The following is a 9,502-nucleotide window of genomic DNA, read 5'->3' on the forward strand; positions in this document are numbered from 1 at the left end:
GAAAAGGGGCATCAAGGAACCAAAAGAAACCAACGAATAATCTACGTCGCAATGCATTACAAAATAGTGTGGAAGAGCAGAAAATATTATTCTTTCCACCATTACTACAAAGAAAGTAGTAGTGTGTGGATTTATGAAGATTTTAGGATGCCTTGTGCCACTCACCCAAAGCAAAGAGTGGCATATGTTTAGCCACTGGTTTGAATTTCAAGTTGTTTTTTGCGCAACAACACTGCTTTTGGGCTGTGGTGCGAAACAAAACTTATCCTAACTTGATTGGAATTGGTTTTTAGCATTCTAAGGACTTCTAATCTCTATATACACCCCATCTGCATGTTTTTATTGGAGAGAACAGACTTGGGGAAGGCAAATTCTAAGGCAAAGCTCAAGAACAAGGTTTAATTTATTTTTTTCATTATAAATCTTTTGCCTTGTAAACTCATGAAATCTCTTCTTACAAAGAGATTCATGATTAGCTAAACCTCTTAGTTTTTTGGGTTTTGGTTGAATATGAAATTTGTGGCTTGAAAAACATATTATCTATTTTGTTTTCAATATATTGAGTTATTTATTTCTTCTTACTTTCAATTATGTATTTCATTGATCACCTCACAAATATTATCTAGGGCTTGTTTGTTGGACTTGAAAAAAGGGAATGTTAAGTATAAAAACAAAAAATTGGGCTAGTTTGTGAACCTTATAGAAAAAGGGAATCGATTAGTCACTGAGGATAGAAATACACCCTGTGATCTAGCTTAGTTGATACAGACGATTTGTTATGCACATCACTATTAACTGACGATCATAGAAATATAGGCATTAGGGATAGTCGAGTAGGCTTAGAGTTGTTGGAAAAATTCTCAATTTAGCTAAATTTAACCTACAACTAGTAACTCAGGAAAGCAAATTAGACGAATGATTTGACACCACAAATAGATTGTCAAAATACTATAACCCTAGAACTTTTTTCAAATCTAAACTACAACACAACCAGTCTATGACTTGCTACAATTGTTTTTATTTATATTCAAACACGCAAATCACTCTTTGTTATTCTTTACCTTCTAAATAACTCGAATAATAATTTAAAGTAGAACTTTAATTTGTCAAATCCATATGCGTACGATATCTATATTTATATCCTTTATTAATTATACGACCAACTTACGTGTGTGAAAATATACAATAAGTTTTCGGCGTCATTGCCAAGGATTTGCTAGAATTGATACTATTTTGAGTTTTTATTGATTATTCAGATTTCACTTTTGTTTGTTATTTTTATTTATCTTAAGTTACAGGTTAGTTTATGCTAAATACCAAGAGTCAAGGCAATCCCTTGATTTCAATTAACCACAAGCTTGAATGTACTCTTAGAGGGTTAAGATTTATAGGTGATAATCTGAATAATCCAGTGCTTTAGGGCCTACTAAATGATATTATGGATAGGGTTGCAGTCCATCCCCATCCTACACCATATGTTTTGGTGTTAAATTTGGAGGCCAAATCAGCAAAATGCCTCCAGAGCTATTGTGAAGTTGAATATCATCAAAAATTTTGAGCTTAAAGAGGGCACGGTGCAACTAATGTAGAAAACTTGTTAATAAGATGGTAAACCACATAAAGACCTACACAAGAACCTACTAGAGTTTACTGAGTTGAGTGATAACTTCCACTACCAGAATATTTCAGATGTATATGTGAAGTTGACACTATTCCCCTTCTCACAGATTAGGGAAGCAAAGAAATTATTGCAGAAAGAATGGGCAGGATCTATCATATCCTGGGATTCTTTGTCTAAAAAGTTTCTTAATATGTTCTTCTCATCTAGAAGAACAAAAGAGCTTAGAGGCAAGATTTCTGTATTTGTTCAAAAAGATGTTGAATCCCTTCCCAAAGCTTAGGTGAGATATAAGGGATACTTGAGAGATTGCCTCACCACCATCAGCCCAAGAAAATTATTGGACGTAATTTTATTGAAAGATTGAGGCCATACTCTAAGTCTTTATTAGATTCTACAGCTCAATGATAAATTTTGTCCAAGAGTTATGATAAAATATAGGTGTTGCTTAATCTTATATGTACAGGTCACCGAGACTATTCAAAGCCTAGCAAAGTGTTCACTTCTACCTAAAAACACTGGGTAATTTAGAGCTGGATGATGTGTCAGTAATTTGAGCTGATATTGGGAAGTTTGGTACTGTAATGAAGCAAAGTTTATTAGATCCCAGTGCAGGTCAAGTTCAATAGGTACAACAGGTTAGGGCGATTGCACTATTTATGAGAAGTGTGGTGAAAATCATACTTACTCTGTATGTCCTTTAAATCTAGAATCTATATATTATGTGCGATAGCAAAATTATATAAACCACCTAAATTTCTTTTGTGGTGGAAATCGACAGGTTCAGAGATAACAGTATATACTGTAAGCTCCACAAGTGATCAATTCTTTGGATGAGAAAATAAAATAGTTCATGGGAAAACAAACTCAACTTGTGAATAAAATGGAAAATTCCATTCATGAACTTGAGCGTCAAGTGGGCCAACTAGATTCATCACAACAGACAAAAATTTTAGGTGCACTACTGAGTGATAGAGAGAATAATACTAAATGGGTAATGGAAGCCTCACTCAGGAATGGAAGATAGTTGGTTAAAGCTCTTCCTAAACAAAGAAGTCAAGGTATAAGTGTAAAGTTGCCTGATGTAGAGCCTCCAAAGATGAGGATAACTAATTTAGACAACTACAAGCATCCACTTCTTTTACCACAAAGGTTGATCCCAACACCAACTCTAGAGGTACAACCTAAACAAAAGAAAAGAAATGAAAGAGAGTTTTTGAGCAGCCTAAGATTACAGTTGACAGACCACCATCACCATTTCCATAAAGATTCTAAAAAGTAAGGAGGATGCAAATTTTAAAAAGTTTGATATCTTTAAGTAACTTCACATCAATATTCCCTTGATTGATCCATTGTGGAACATGGAAAAATATGTTAAATACTTGAGAGAGATGGTGGCTGGAAAAAGAAGACATGTAGAGTTTAAGGTAGTTGCACTAAATGAAGAGTGTAGTTCAAGGGTAATGAGCAAGTTTTTCAAAAATCTTAAAGATTCTGGGAGTTTCACCCTCCCCATACAAATTGGTAAAAATGAGGTTGGATATACATTGTGTGATCTTAGGGCAGGTATAAATTTAATGCCCTTATCTATGTTTGAGACGCTAGGTTTGGGATAGCCACACCCAAATACTATCACTCTATAATTGGCAGACTGCTCTCATACAACCAGAAGAAGTAAATGAAGATGTTCTAATCAAGGTATATAAGTTTGTGATTCATGTAGATTTTATTACTTTTTATTTTGAAGCAGATAAGCATGTATCAGTTATTTTGAGATGTCCATTCTTAGCCACTGGTGGAGCCTTGATAGATCTGCAAACAGAGAAGCTTAAGATGACAGTCCATGATGAGAAGAGGATATTTAAAGTGTATAGGTCACTCGATACTTTTTCACACTGTAGAGACTTGTGTATGATCATAGAGATAGTTAATGATAAGTTTTGGGTGGAATAGTGTGGGTCTAAAAAATGGAAAAACTAAAGGAAAAGAGAGTGAACGATAATTATGATCCTCATAGAGTGAAGAAGAGATCAAAGTTGCATTATACGGGGAGGAAAATATTGAGAGAATTTCGTTGATCTATGATTGTCATTGTGCCGCAACGTAAAATCAGGCCCTGCTTGGGAGGCAACCCAAGTTGTTTTTATAGTGTAGTTTTTATATTTATAGTGTCACTCTTGGTTTTTGTTTTCTTTGTTGTTTTTGATCTGTGTAGATTTGGGGAAGTCTGAGTATCCAAATTTGGAAGCTAACAGGCATAGATGAAGCTTAAGTGTGGGATCATTCTCCCCTTTAATGAAAAGATTAAGCAAAAATGCTGCTAACTAGGCCCTAGAGGGCTTCAAGGAGTATTTCTAACAACTATTTTATTTTTATTAATGCTTTGGACAAAGTATGACTTTAAGTGTGGGATGGGATTTCTTTCGACATTGGTTAATGGTAAAGTATTCTATAGGAGTTACTTTGTTTTCTGTTAATTATTTCCATTGAAAATTATGGGAAAAAAGAATTAGAAAGCTAAAAACACAAAAATACTTTTTTTAGTTTTATAGATTAGAATAGTTTGTGTTAATTGTTAGCTTTATAGTTCTTTAGTAGAGCATACTTCTCCCACCCCTTGGTTATTCTTTTCAACTCTTTTTCGAGGGGAGGCCCTTTGAGCTGACTATTTTATTATTATTATTAAAATAGTTTTTATTTTATTATTAGGTAGAATGATTTTTTCCAACGATGGATGGTTGACGACTATATTGAGGGGAGATTTAGATAGTCTTTAGGACTAGTTGAATATGAGGTTCTCTTGTTAAGTACTACACATGACTGAATAATGTAAGTTGGTTTGGAGATTGAAAGCATGTTTGAAAAAAAATTGAATGGATTCTCTTGAGACACTTAAATTTTTTTACTTGACTCGTATGTGATTTTTAGCTTAAATTTGAACTCTTATTATTTGCTTGATTTAGAGTCTATATGGATCCTTCTTGAGTTGAACATGTGCCATGTGTGTAAGGTGTTTGTAGATATTTCATGCTTTAATATTGATGTTGAGAACTTGACTGGTGTGTTTATAAATCAAAATAAGGAATGTTTGGTTTAGGTGATGATTTAAGCATTTATTTGATTAACCTATTTTCTATCCTTTGCTTTACCTACCCACAGTGGATGATCCTAGTTAGCCCCGTTGAGTCTTTAGTCTATACTTTGATAGTCACATATGAAGTTTAATCCTTTTCTTTTAATAAAGCATAAATTTGATCCAAAACTCCTAAGCACTCTAATTGAAAAAATAGAATTAGGAGTGAGAATTAAGAAAAGAAGATAGTTGAGGAGGAAACCTATAGAAAAGTCTAAGAGTTCACTTCATAAAAAAATCATATGATATTGGTAGGGAGTAGAAAAAGAAAAAAAGATAAGAAAAAAAAAGGTTTAATAACTATGTACTCCTTACTAGTGGTATGTGAACCTGCTTAAAGAGATGAAAAATCAATGAAATCTAAGGGTGAGAAGAGTAGAAGAAAGTGTTGGTTGATTGAAGAGTGAGCAAATAATGACAAATTTGTGATGTATTAAAGTTCTTAGGGAAGATAGTCACTAGTTAAGCCCAAATAATTTCTACCCGTCCCTTAGCGTACATTACTACCTGAAAAGTTCTACTTGGTCTTAGATTTGGCATTCCTATAATAGTAGAGTAGTACAATAAGGGAAAGCTTATGGTTCATCATATATTGCATGTGAAATTCCTTTTTAGAGTGAGCAAAAACTTATTCCTATACCTATTCTAGCTTTAATTTGTATGCTTATGAGTGAATATGGGTAACTATCTTGTTGTAAAGGCACATGGTTGACAAAAGATAGATGAAGTATTTGATATCTTGATTGGGTGAGTCGTATGAGCTTGCTAATATCAGAGAGTCGGTTCTTAAGGTTAAGAGTTCTTGAAGTAGTTGTTTAAATGAATGGTATGAATAAAACATGCTTAATAGGATCTTCCAATCTATTGTAGTCGTTGTAGTCTTAGTTGGAGTAATCTTGTTTCAATGGGTATAGTTATAGTAGAGTTTATTTTGAGTTCATCGCTTACTGGAGGATGAGAAAGGTTTTAAGTATGAGGTGTTGATGTGAGGCTAAAAGTCACCTTATTTTACCATCTTTTGCCTTATATTTGTTCTATTTTGGTGTTGTCTTGAACTTAAATAATGTGATTTATGCTTGAGTTTCATGATTTGATTATATAGGAGTATATTGAGGTATTTGGATCTTAGACAAGAATAAAACGAGCATCAAGGAATCAAAAGAAACCAAGTACAAATCTATATTGTAATGCATTGCAAAACAGTATGGAAGGACAGAAAATATTGTTCTTTGTGCCACTGCTTCTGATACGAGCCAAATGGACACCATAGCTTTTAAGGACATCATTAGAGTCCAATAAATGAAGGACCAAGATTTGGTGACATTGAATGCCTAATATTATGCAAAGGGAAACCATTTTGGGCACCTAATGGAGCAAGCCACGTATGGAAGGTTGCTTGGGAAGCTTGTCTTAATGAGGCACCCGAGAGACCCAAGTGTTGAAGAATAATTGTGAAGGCCAAAATGACACAACGGATTTCATATTTATTAAAGTGTGAAGATGAGTCTTAAGACACTCTATGACCACCCCTTCTTTAAGGGTGATTTGGTCATTTTATCCCATTTCTTTACACTTTATAGGAGCCCCTTTTCACTAAAGGTATTTTGGTATTTTATGTAATAAGCCATAAATAGAATCTTTAGGCTTACTTTCTCATTAGTTATTGAATAATATTGAAATACAAACTTTGAAACTTCTTTTGTTCTCTCCTTTATGAGATTGTAACTAGGGCTAGCATCTAGTATGGATTTCACTAGTGTTGGTTTTGGCGTAGAAATGTTGGTGCTTGGGGAACATTGAGTTCCTTTTGTGTCAACGTAAGATCTTGGTGTTGCTATTATAGGTCATTTGGGTCTTAGGATTTGATACATTCTTTGGTTCTCTTGGTTTGTATGTTTCTATGTCAAGATATCTATCCTTTCTCTTTAATGCAATGTTATTGTTTTGATTCTTATTATGTGTTCTCAGATTCATATCTTTCTTTAGGCTAGATTTCATTTATTCTAGGTTAGATCTCTGGTACTAAATGACAAAGATCTAACCTAGAATAGATGAAATCTATCCTAAATAAAGATATGAAGCCTAGAACACATCATAAGAATCAAAACAATAACATTGCATTAAAGAGAAAGGATAGATATCTTGACATAGAAACATACAAATCAAGAGAACCAAAGGATGTATCAAACCCTAAGATCCAAATGACCTATAAGAGCAACACCAAGATCTTACGTTGACACAAAAGGAACTCAATCTTCCTCAAGCACCAATGTTTCTAAGACAAATACCAACACCAGTGAAATCCACACTACATGCTAGCCCTAGTTACAATTTCACAAAGAAGAGAAGAAAAGAAGTTTCAAAGTTTTTCTTTCAATATCATTCAATAACTAATGAGAAAATAAGCCTAAGAGTCTATTTATAGCCTATTACATAGAATACCAAAATATCCTTGATGAAGAGGGGATCCTATGGAGTGTAAAGGAATGGCATAAAATAACCAAATTACCCTTAAAGAAGGGGTGATCATGTAGTGTCTTAAGACTCCTCTTCACACGTCAATATATATGCAATCCCTTGTCTTATTTTGGATTTCACAATTATTCTTCAATACTTGGGTCTCTCGGGTGCCTTATCAAGACAAGCTTCCCCAAGCAACCTTCCATATGCAACATTGCTCCATTGAGTGCCCAAAATGGGATACGCAACATTGCTTCATTGAGTACCTAAAATGGTTTCCCTTTGCATATTCTTGTGCCTTCAGTGTCACCAAAGCTTGGTCCTTCATGTATTGGCCTCTAATGATGTCCTTAAAAGCTATGGTGTCCATCTAGCTCATATCATCCTCCCTTTTTGAAAAGGATTCGACCTCGAATCCAAACCTTGCAAGACCAAAGAAAGGAAAAACAAGCACAACATCCTCATGGCATGAGGGTTAGGGTTAGTACAATAAATAACACCATCATGCCAAGGTGGTTCACACTTGAAATATAACCATGAATCCCTTATTTTATTCATATAAAGCTTAGTAAGAATGACACAAAAGGGGTGGCTATAAACATCACCAAGAGATAATGAAACTACAAAGGTCATAATGGCATCAACAATCTCCAAAGGTAAGAATACCTTCCCCATAAAAGTCATGACACATTTGTTTTATCACCTCTCTAATAGACCTTACCAAAAGTGGTGGCACCAATGGTTCACATTTCCACAAAGGTTTTATGGAGTCAAGGATATGAGTGATCCTTGTAGAATTATTGCTCAACAAGTGGACCATTCAAGACACTTCCTACCCCCAAATAAGATAAATCTAAGACCAGCATGGACATCATCATAAGAAAAGAGGTAGTATTGAAAGGAATTGAACATGAAAGTCTCCTCCAAGGTGCTATGATCAAAATGGGTTCCATTGGCCACAAGAGTTTTAGCACAGAATGCACTCAAGGATGGAGCTAAATCATTTTCGTACACTATAAATTTCCCTTCGAAGCAATTTGTGCCAACATACGATCTAGATTCAACAAGATTATGAACAACATCATATGCATAAAGGTAATGAAAAAGGGTGCTAAGGACTCTATTCTCATCAAAGATGTATCCACAAGTAGGAACACAAAAAGAGAGAAAAAAACATTGAAAGAACATAGGACCTTTCCTTTTCAAACATCTTCTTGGGGAAAGGAATTTCATTCATGGAGTCATGCAATTAGGGACAATAGAGAACCTACTACGCAACAAGCCAATCCAACACATGTAGTTCTCCCAAGAATTTTGTTTCCCTCTATTAATGAAGGCAAGCATCCTCCCAAGAGTCCCACAAGATACTTCAAAGTGTCCAACCATACGAAGGTGACAAGAATTCTTTAACATCTTTGGACTCTTTCACACACATGAATTCAACTAGGCATCCACAAGTTGTGGTTCACATAACATAAGAACAAGTGTGTCAAACGTAGATACAAGTATATAAGCAATACCCCAATGAGGCAATGACATATTTGCCTTAGGCTCCTCAACCATGAAACCACCTTTGAGAATGAGGTTTCTAATCAAAACCAAGTTACAAAGAAGGGCACCAGGATCAAATGGGAGAAGTAGCCAAGGACCTAAGCCTAGGGATAAGGAGTTATGGTCTAAAAGTCCTCCCTCAAAAAGATATATGCCATTCTTCACAATATTTCCATTTATATGATTTCTATGAACAAAACTAATAGCAAAGTTTTCACCACATAATATGTTAAAAGAATCACCTCCATTCTCAAGATCTTCATACACACCCTCACTAGTTGTTGGCAACTTATATGCCAACATAGACTAACCTTGGTTTTCACAAGGGTCTACTAGTGTGTGAATACTCTTATCACTTAATAATAGGACCTTATTTAGGTTATGAGTACTAGAACTAGATGGACACAAATCAGTCTTACGAAAAGAATTAATTTTGTCATCTAAAGGATCAACTAGTTCTTACATACTTACAATAAGAGTTTGGTCTTCATGCAACCAAACAACACCAAGACTATCACAAAAGGAAGGCTCGTACATTTCTACTCTAGGCAAACCCATAACTACATCCACTTCACAATATTTTAAGTTTGTAGGAGTGTAAGAGATAGCATTTTTACCTTGTAGCACACACAAAGTACGATCTTCACCTTGGTGTGTGTCATGGAAGCCCACTTGTTTCTTTGGGAAGCTCTTATTACAAGGGATTTTGTCAAGAATTCTCCCTTGAATCATCTCTTCAT

The 9,502-nt window shown here is 34.7% G+C and overlaps 1 non-coding gene across 1 annotated transcript; it reads right to left on the minus strand.

Moving 5' to 3' along the window:
- Window positions 1-1,838: 1,838 nt before the first annotated feature.
- LOC124891955 lies at window positions 1,839-1,948 on the minus strand. Its single transcript, XR_007049987.1, has one exon. It is a non-coding gene; the product is annotated as a small nucleolar RNA R71 (small nucleolar RNA).
- Window positions 1,949-9,502: the final 7,554 nt, after the last annotated feature.

Source organism: Capsicum annuum, chromosome 1, assembly GCF_002878395.1.
Source record: "Capsicum annuum cultivar UCD-10X-F1 chromosome 1, UCD10Xv1.1, whole genome shotgun sequence".
Classification (NCBI taxonomy): Eukaryota; Viridiplantae; Streptophyta; class Magnoliopsida; order Solanales; family Solanaceae; genus Capsicum; species Capsicum annuum.